This window comes from Marmota monax, unplaced genomic scaffold (genome assembly GCF_021218885.2).
Source record: "Marmota monax isolate L192 unplaced genomic scaffold, Marmota_monax_Labrador192_F-V1.1 WCK01_AAM20220418_F8-fsc00938, whole genome shotgun sequence".
Classification (NCBI taxonomy): Eukaryota; Metazoa; Chordata; class Mammalia; order Rodentia; family Sciuridae; genus Marmota; species Marmota monax.
Window position 1 is genome coordinate 75,843 of NW_026693459.1, and position 9,532 is coordinate 85,374.

Consider the following 9,532-nt stretch of genomic DNA (forward strand, 5'->3'; position numbering starts at 1 on the left):
CTCTTTATCCCTTTTGATTAACTTTGGCTTGAAATCTATTTTATTTGATATGAGTATGGACACTCCTGCTTGTTTCCGAAGTCCATATGAGTGATGTGATTTTTCCCAACCTTTCACCTTCAACCTATGTATGTCTTTTCCTATCAAATGCATCTCCTGTAGGCAGCATATTGTTGGGTCTTGTTTTGAGATCCATTCTACTAGCCTGTGTCTCTTAATTGGTGAGTTTAAGCCATTAACATTTAGGGTTATTATTGAGATATGGGTTGTTGTTCCAGCCATATTTGTTTATTTATGTTACTAAACATGGTTTGTTTTCCTCTTTGATTATTTTCCCCCCCTTTACTGTCCTACCTCCCACTGTTGGTTTTCATTGTTATTTTCCATTTCCTCTTCCTGTAATGTTTTGCCAAGGATGTTTTGAAGAGATGGTTTTCTAGCTGCAAATTCTTTTAACTTTTGTTGATCGTGGAAGGTTTTAATTTCATCTTCCATCCTGAAGCTTAATTTCGCTGGATGCACAATTCTTGGTTGGAACCCATTTTCTTTCAGTGTTTGAAATATGTTATTCCAGGATCTTCTAGCTTTCAGAGTCTGTGTTGAAAGATCAGCTGTTATCCTGATTGGCTTACCCCTAAATGTGATCTGCTTCCTTTCTCTTGTAGCTTTTAAAATTCTCTCCTTATTCTGTATGTTGGGCATCTTCATTATAATGTGTCTAGGTGTGGGTCTCTTATGATTTTGCACATTCGGCATCCTGTAGGCTTCTAGAATTTGGGATTCTGTCTCATTCTTCAAGTCTGGGAAGTTTTCTCGTATTATTTCATTGAATAGATTGCTCATTCCTTTGGTTTGGACCTCCATACCTTCCTGTATCCCAATGACTCTCAAGTTTGGTCTCTTTATGTTATCCCATATTTCTTGGATGTTCTGCTCATGGTTTCTTAACAGTCTTGCTGAGCTGTCTATGTTCTTTTCAAGTTGAAATACTTTATCTTCATTGTCTGATGTTCTGTCTTCTAAGTGTTCTACTCTGCTGGTAGTATTCTCAATTGAGTTTTTAAGTTGGTTTATTGCTTCCTGCATTTCTAGGATTTCTGTTTGTTTGTTTTTTATAACCTCTATCTCCCTGTATATTTGATCTTTTGCTTCTTGGATTTGTTTATGTAATTCATTGTTGAAGTGATCTTTCATTGTCTGATTTTGCTGTCTGATGTCTTCCTTGAGACTCCAGATCATCTGAAGCATGTATATCCTGAATTCTTTATCTGACATTCCATCTGCTGCAGCTATTACCTCTTCTAACATTGAGTTAACCTGCATTGCTTGTGGTCCTTTCTTTCCTTGTCTCTTCATACTGTTCGCGTTCCTTTCTACTTGGTGAAACTGTTGTGCTATTGAATTTTCCCCCTATATATTTATATTGGTCTTGTATAGTTGCAAAGTCTCCCTCACAGGCGTGGGCGGCGGCTCTGGCCCTCCTCCAATTGGGGCAATGTGCCTACCACGCCAGCAGGCCGCTGGGCCTGCTCTGCCTTTCGGTAGCAGGTCCGCCTACCTTGCAGGCGCGGGTGGCGGCTCTGTCCCTCTGCGGGCCGCTAGGCTTGTTCTGTTGGTGGTAGCATTTCTGCCTACTTTGCAGGCGCAGGCAGCGGCACTGCCTCTCTGCAGGCCTCTGGGGCTGTTCTGCCAGTGGGTCGCAGGTCTGCCTACCTTGCAGCCGCGGCGGGGGGGGCGGCTCTACCCTTCCTCAGGCCACAGGGCCTGTTCTGTGTGTCGGTTGCAGGTCTGGCCTGTTCTGTTGGTGGTCACAGTTCCATCTACCTTGCAGGCGCGGGGGGAGGGGGTGGCTCTGCCTCTCAGCAGGCCGCTGCTCCTCTTCTGCCGGTGGGTCGCAGGCCCACCTACCTTGCAGGAGTGATTGGAAGCTCTGTCTCTCCGCGGGCCACTGGGCCTTTTCTGTTGGTGGTCACAGTTCCACCTACCTGGCAGGCGCGGGGGGTGGGGGGCGGCTCTGCCCCTCAGCAGGCCGCTGGGCCTGCTCTGTGGGTGGTCACAGTTCCGTCTACCTTGCCGGCGCAGGGGGAGGGGGCGGCTCTGCCTCTCAGCAGACCGCTGCTCCTCTTCTGCCAGTGGGTCGCAGGCCTGCCTACCTTGCAGGAGTGATTGGAAGCTCTCTGGGAGTGATCTTCTCCAGATTATGTGGTTATGTCGTATGCATGTACCACTATGTGACATCAAAACCTATCAACATATACAACTAGAATGCCCCAATGGAAGTGTGGAGGGAAAAAGAAAGCAGTTTAGGCCATAATAGCAAGAGAGCAAATAGAGAAATTGGTTCACAGAAATAAAACATACACCCAAAGGCAAGCCCTCAGTGGCTTCCCTCCTCTAGCACACCCAATTAATCCCTATCAGGGGATTACTGCACTGATTGTGTTGAAACTGTCATCATCCAACCTCTCACTTCTAAACTTTCATGCATTGTCTCACACAGAAGCCTTTGGGGGCAACCACATATCTAAACTGTGACACCCAGACCTTTTAATTCTCAGCAGCAGGGATGGGATGGGTTCTGTTCCCAAAGGTGGAAATGTACAGTGAGCATAGCTGGAGTGATTCTTTCCTCTTTCCTTTTATATTCTAGCAAAGCAGGTATGCAAGCAGAGGCCAAAGCTAGAGTTGCTGACTACAACTTTAAATACACAGTAAGTGAGAAATCAATAAACCACTCAATGGTATAAATAGAAAAGCCAATCATCTCACATTGAATTCCAAAACAAAATACAGATTTGCAAGATTTTCAACATCCAGTTCATCCATGATAATGTAGAAAATGCAATGTAGAATGAAGTGTGAAATTTTTTCATAATTCTGAACATAAAAACCTATGGCTTAAATCAGAAGAGCTTTTTTTGGATTTTGTATTTTTTTCAAGAAAACAGTTCATTAAAAAGAATGTTCAACTGGGTTGTAGCCTATGTCTGTATGCCAACTACTTGGCTGATGTTGGAGGATAACTTATGAAGAGAGCCAGCTTCCCATGCAGTGCTCAGTAGTGGCTAAGCTTCCAGTAGGTCCCTACAAGCCCAGTCCCCTTGAGGGGCCTAGTGGTAACAGGGTTGAAGGCACATGGGAACCCAGAGAACATCAAAAGGTTGTAAAAACACTGATTTCCACTTGTAGGTGAAGAGTTAGGATTGGAAATGTCCCAAATTGGAACGTTAATGTCAAATTAATTGACAACTAGAAATTAGCCATTTGGGAAATTGGCTAGAGTTCGGTGTCACAGCAGGGTACCCAGTAATAATGCCTCTAGGGGAAACTGGATTCCCTTTTCTACCCTGCCTGTCCTATTTGGGGGAGAGTATGGTAGGGTCCATGAGGCCATTATTTTCTCTATCCCCGACTCCTGACCCTCTCAATCAACATGCTAGTCTTATATAGATCTTAGAGATTAGCTTATGCCAGGCTGCACATGGTGGCTCAAGACTGTAATCCCCAGAGGCTCAGTGGAGACTGAAGGAGGACTGCAGCAATTCCAGGCCAGCATAGACAAATTAGCAAGACCATCTGTCAAGGGATGGATATGTGGTGTAGTGATTAAAGCCACTGGGTTGAATCCCAGAACCAAGAAAGAAAAAAATAACTGACTATGTGGGCAGGGAGTTTTATTTTTGTAGGGCTGAACAGTGGTTCAAATCTCTTGGAAATCCAGAAGGGTAGCTGTTGCAGGTCAGGGGCACAAAGGCCCCCAGGATGCCTCATCAAATAGTGGATTTTGTGTTTTGTATTTGGTAATGGGGCTGGAACCCAGTCGAGTGTAACCGTGCAGCACATCCCCAGCCACTTTTGTGTTTTCATTTGGAGACTTGGTCACCCTAAATTGTTGGGAGCCCTGGTAAGTTGCTTAGGAAAGCCTGGAACTTGCATTCCTCTTTTCTCAGCATTGCAAATGACAAGAATTACAAATATACATTAAGCCATTTCCATTTCAATTATGAGTCATTTAGATTTATCACCACTGGTTACTGACTTTAGTAGTAGAGATATAAAATCATGGAAGAGGAAACTAAAATCACAAAATAGACTCCAGATAAATGAAAATGGTTCACTAAGAGCCAAAATAGGAAGAGTAAAGAAGTCCCTGCTGAAATAATAAAACTTAGAGACCATAAAATGCTGCTCTGATGGCCCAAATGCCCATATAGGATTTATCTCACTGTGAAGCAAGGAGCCTCCCATCCCATTGTCTGGAGCTGGAATTTTCCTCAGTAGCTTTTTTAACTTTTCTTCTCCATCTCTTCATTACTCTTTCATTCTTCTTCCTCTCATTTTATCTGCTGCCTCCCATTCCTTTCTCACTTGTTTCCTTTGTATTTTAGTTTTATCCTTTTTTTGAGCACATTGAGTAGTGCTCATTCTATGATTAATGCTTAAGTCTTTGGCTACTCTATTTTACTTATTTCCCACTTTTCTCATGGGTTAACACAGTCGTAGAGATTCATAGTAACTTTTCAATATGTGTTACTATATGGATAACTATTAAATTGACAGGTTCTCTCCTCTCTATTAGGGACTGGAGATTGAAATTCCCTTTCTGATTACATAGGATACCCTCACAGAAGAGAAGCAACAGAGTCCCTCACAGCATGTGCTCCAACAACTTAGAGCATTTGAAAACCCGAAGAGACAAGCCAAAAGGAGGCCTCCATAGGTTATAACCACAGTAAGAGGGCCCTCAAAATCACAATAGCCAGTACACTCTAAGTTAATTGTACAAATTAATTAACAACATATAAAGTTCAATTTAATTTTATAATATGGCATGAATTGCATTAAATAGACACTGTAAATCATTTTTTTCCAAATCACCACTAAGGTTGAGCACTTCTTCATATTTAAACTTGTTGTATTTGTTTTATATTTATGCTTTTATTTTTCTTTGCTCCATGTGTTAATTGGCTGATTTTAATTGTACTTGATGTAATATTAGTGAGAACTTTGTGCTGGACTCTGCCCCAAGCAGGGCAATGTGCCTTTGAGTAATCAGGAAGACATCTGTTCTGGACCATGTGTTTTCAAGGCAGCCATCTGTCAATAACACCAACATGAGAACACTCTGCCCTGCTTGTCTCCCATCCAAGCCTGAAATTTCTTTGTGTCACCTGTCTCACTACCAGGAAACTTTAAGTCACTCTGGGCAGAACCCTGCCCTACCTGTGAAGACAGCAGTCCAAAAGCCAGAGGGTGTCTCCTTTAAAGTGGCCCAGGCTGCCTCCAAAAGGCAAGGCATGAGCCAAAGGCTCAACTACCTGGATCTAGTCAGGTGTCCTGATCTGACCAAACAGCCCTGCCTGCAACCTGCAGCACAGAGAGAGGCCCCAAGCCCCAAACTCACCATCAGAGTCCCATAGAGACTGACCAGAATGCCTGAAGGAAGCCTCCCTAGGAGCAGTTCCTTCCAAACTCCCCAGGGGACCACTCAGAGACCAGGCTTAGAGCTTCTCCAATTTCTCTAATCTTCAAGGTACAAGTGGACTTGGAAGGAAAGTGTCACCCAAGTGCTCAGGAAAATTCCCACTGTAATACCTCACACTCCCCTGCACCCACTCCTGGGTGGGGAAGCAGTGCCCCACTGTTGTTTAGGAGAGGCAGCTTCCAGGAGAGATAAAAACAACAACAACAAAACCAGAAAGCAAACAAGAATAAGAGAAAGTGCTGGGGCTGGGGGTGGGTAGCAAGCAAGAGGGGGTCACAGAGATGTAAAAGAAAATGGGGATCCAGTGGGAGGCATTGAGACTGAAGCAGTAATGGGGAAAGAACTGAAACAGGAATGCCATAAGTCAGAGTTAGGATGACTACAGTCCTCTACAGCCTGCTTTGTCAGGGATGTTGCAAGAGCACCATCTAGAGGACTCAACTCCTCCTGCATCTGTTGGATCAAGCTGTCCCTTGTCAGGAATGGCAATGGGATGTTTTACCACAAGGCATGAAAACCAGGCCTACCATTCCTCAGTATTGTATGTTTGAGGCCTCGGAGCATTTTTTTAAAGGTATGGACCTCATGATTATTCATCAATTGGATGACTTTTTAGCCCATCCCTCTGCACCAGACTTAGACTCTATATCTTCCAATGAGTCCAACTAGCACTTAAAGAAATAGGTTTAAATACATCTCCAGAAAAGGCTCAAAAACTAGTTCCTTTTCACTTTATGGGAACCATGTTAACCCCTGCAGAGGGCAAAATACAGGCTCCAAGCATTTACATAACATCTCCCATTACTTTGAATGAGTTACAAAAGGTTTTAGGAGACATAAATTGGCTTAGGTAATTTCTCCAGCTTCTTCCTAGGCTGTACCTCCCCTGTTCCAATGTTTGGAGGGTGACCCATCCCCTTTGTCTTTAACAAGAGTAACTCCTAAAATGTACAAAGACTTGCAGAAGGTTAATAATCAGCTTGCTAATTTGCATCTTAGTTGATGGAATCCTGACAAGGACATTATTGCTGTAGTTCTAGGTATTTCTTGTATTCCCACTGGTCTTCTTTTCTAGGAACCAGGTAACCCTATTGAATGGAGACTTCTTTCTACCACTTTTCCTTCCAAAATTACCACAGAATTAGATATGTTTTGTCTGATGACATCACATCTGCACACTAGAACTCTTCAATTATTTGGGCTAGAATCTGATCAACTTGCCTTGCCATTAACCAAATAGGAGATAAGCCTTCATTTAAAAAATAATATCCTATTTCATAGTGCAATTATGGCTTTTCCAGAAAAATTGGATTATCATTTCCCTCACTGGATACTTATCTAAGCTTTAATTAGTAAAAGAGTTCACTTTTCAAAAACAATTTGAGAGAAAGCAATCCCTGGAGCTGAACTCATCTTTACTGATGTCACTTCTTTTGTTGCCCTCTTAATCTTTATTTATAATCTTACCATGGATGAATACAAAACCTGGACTTATAAGGAGTCTGCTGCCTTATGTCAATTATTAGAGTCACAGGCAGTCACTTGGCCATCAAAGCTAACTTCACAAGCTATAAATATATTTACTGATAGTGTTTATTGTGCCTAACTTATACCCAGATTGCCTCATTCCTTATTAAAGGCAAAGCAAAATCAGCTTTGGATATACTCCTTCATTCTCTTCAATGAATGCTCCAGAAATGTAGTAATTTACTGCTCATCATTCATTCCAGAGCTCATGCTGGTTACCTGGACTGCTCTCAGAGCTTAATAGCTTAACAGATCAAGGCACATGAAATGCATAAGTCACAAATTTGGAACCTGTAAGAGAGCTACACACTCATTTCCATTCAAACAGTTGTCTCCTACACTCACTGTCCAACAAACTACACAGATAGTGAGAACTTGTAAAAGTTGTGCTCCATTTCTGCCTTTGGGACTCTTACAACTTCCAGGAGTCTATCCACAGGGTTTAAAGGTATTATCTTTATGGCAGATGGATGTTACAGGAACACCCTTGTTTGGTAAATTTAAATATGTACATGTCCTAATTGGCACCTTTTCTGGGCTACATGTGGCTACTCCTATGGTGAGAAAAAAAGCCTAATCATGTCCTTCAACATATGCTCAAGTGCATTGTGACAGCAGGCATTCCACTTAATGTAAAAATGGACAGTGGTGCAATTACTCTTCCAAAAAGTTTGCTGGATTCTGTGCACAATGGAATATTCAACATTCTACTGTGATTCCTTGTAATTCTCAGGGAAAAGCCATGCTTGAGAGAGCCAGCCAAAATCTTAAGGCTCAAATCACAAAACTTAAAGTGGGGAATCCCTTGCTAACTAAAGCAAATCCTCATATTTTAACCAATATGACCTTAAACACCATATTTTTTTAAAAAATTGATGATGCTAACCATACTCCAATATAGACATTGGGAGCCATTAATAGGTCCCTCAGTTACCACAAGGGTCTGGAAGCATCCTCAGACACAGCAATAGCAACCGCCAGACCCCTTATTAACCTGAGGGTGAAGTTTTGCTTGTGTCTTTCCAGGAAATGCTATACCAATCAATCTGGGTCCCAGCAAGCCTTGTGCAACCCTGGACAGCTGATTCCCTGAGGCACCAACTGACCCTCAAGGTGAGAAAGCATCACCAAATGGCAAAGAGACCACAACATCCAATCACCTGGGGTGATATCAAAGGGTTGGTCATGTGGGCTGAACTCTAGGGAGAAACTCCAGTCTAGATGTCTCCCAGCCTTCTGAACTCTTCATTTGTCCTTTCACTTTAATCATTAAGAGTGCACAGGCTGTTCCTTTGTGGACCTCCATCCCTCACCCTCCTTTCCTTAACAGATGGGAATAGAGATGACCCTTTCCTCACTCTTTCAGCATTAACTCTCACCTGTTCACAGATATGGCTCCTCCAGGAGCCTTCTCCACAGCACCCTGGAACTCCTCCATGGCCTTGCCAGACGAACCTTTGTTTTTATTTAGTTTGTACACATAGTAACATCACTGAAAGAATTTCCACACATCCTTGAGCTATGTTTTCTGCAGGAGTTTTCTATGATGAATGGGTTCTGATGACCCATTTGGACCTTCATTCACATTGCGATCAAAAGTTTAATGGAACCTCTAAACAACTCTTTGTCCCTATTTGTTCCCAGTCTACCCCTGCACAAGCTTTTGATAACAATACTTTTCCTTGGAATCCTCGTCATGCACATAGGCCTTCCACTGTTAATTTGGATGCATGCTCTTGGGTTCCACTTTGAGGTATCAATGTCACTATACACTGGGCAGATTGACAAACCAATGTTTCAGTCCACTATTAGGATGATATGAAATTATATTCTCAAGCTTGTGTCACCTCTCTATCCTTTGCCTTGCCACTAATGATTCCTTTAACTCTACAGACATACCATGCTCTAGCAATAATATCTGCCACTTAAGTTAACGAGTTGCAGCCAATATGTCCATTTTTTTTTTTTTTTTTTTTTTTTTTATGTAGTTCACGTGCTGCCTTTTATCTGGATTCCTGGAAATCCGACAGGTGATTGGATCAGGCCATGGAAGAAAGCTATATATCTTGGTTACAACAAGGGCTGAAGAGAACAGAAGAAACTCTTGGCCATATTGTGGCTGAAATCATTTCTCTTCTACTGCCTCTGCTGTATTATCCTTCTCCCAATCTTTATAGAATGCGCAGACTGTAAACAACATAATACAACAAATCAGCACCGCTTTTGAGACTCAAAAATGAATCAATCAACAATTACATGCTGCCATCTAAGTTCTCCAACAACAACAACAACAAAATGACCTTCAAGAAGAACAAATCAAAGCTCTACATCAAACTCAAACACTGCTTTGTGATATGTGTTTTATGGACATTTGTGTGACTCAATTTCCTTGGAGTGATTCTCTACAAAATTATACTAATTTGTCAAATTATATTCATAAATCTTGGGACAATCATTTTTGACAAACTCTCCTTAATTAGATACTCAATTTATAAAACCTAATTCTACTAAATTAGTTCC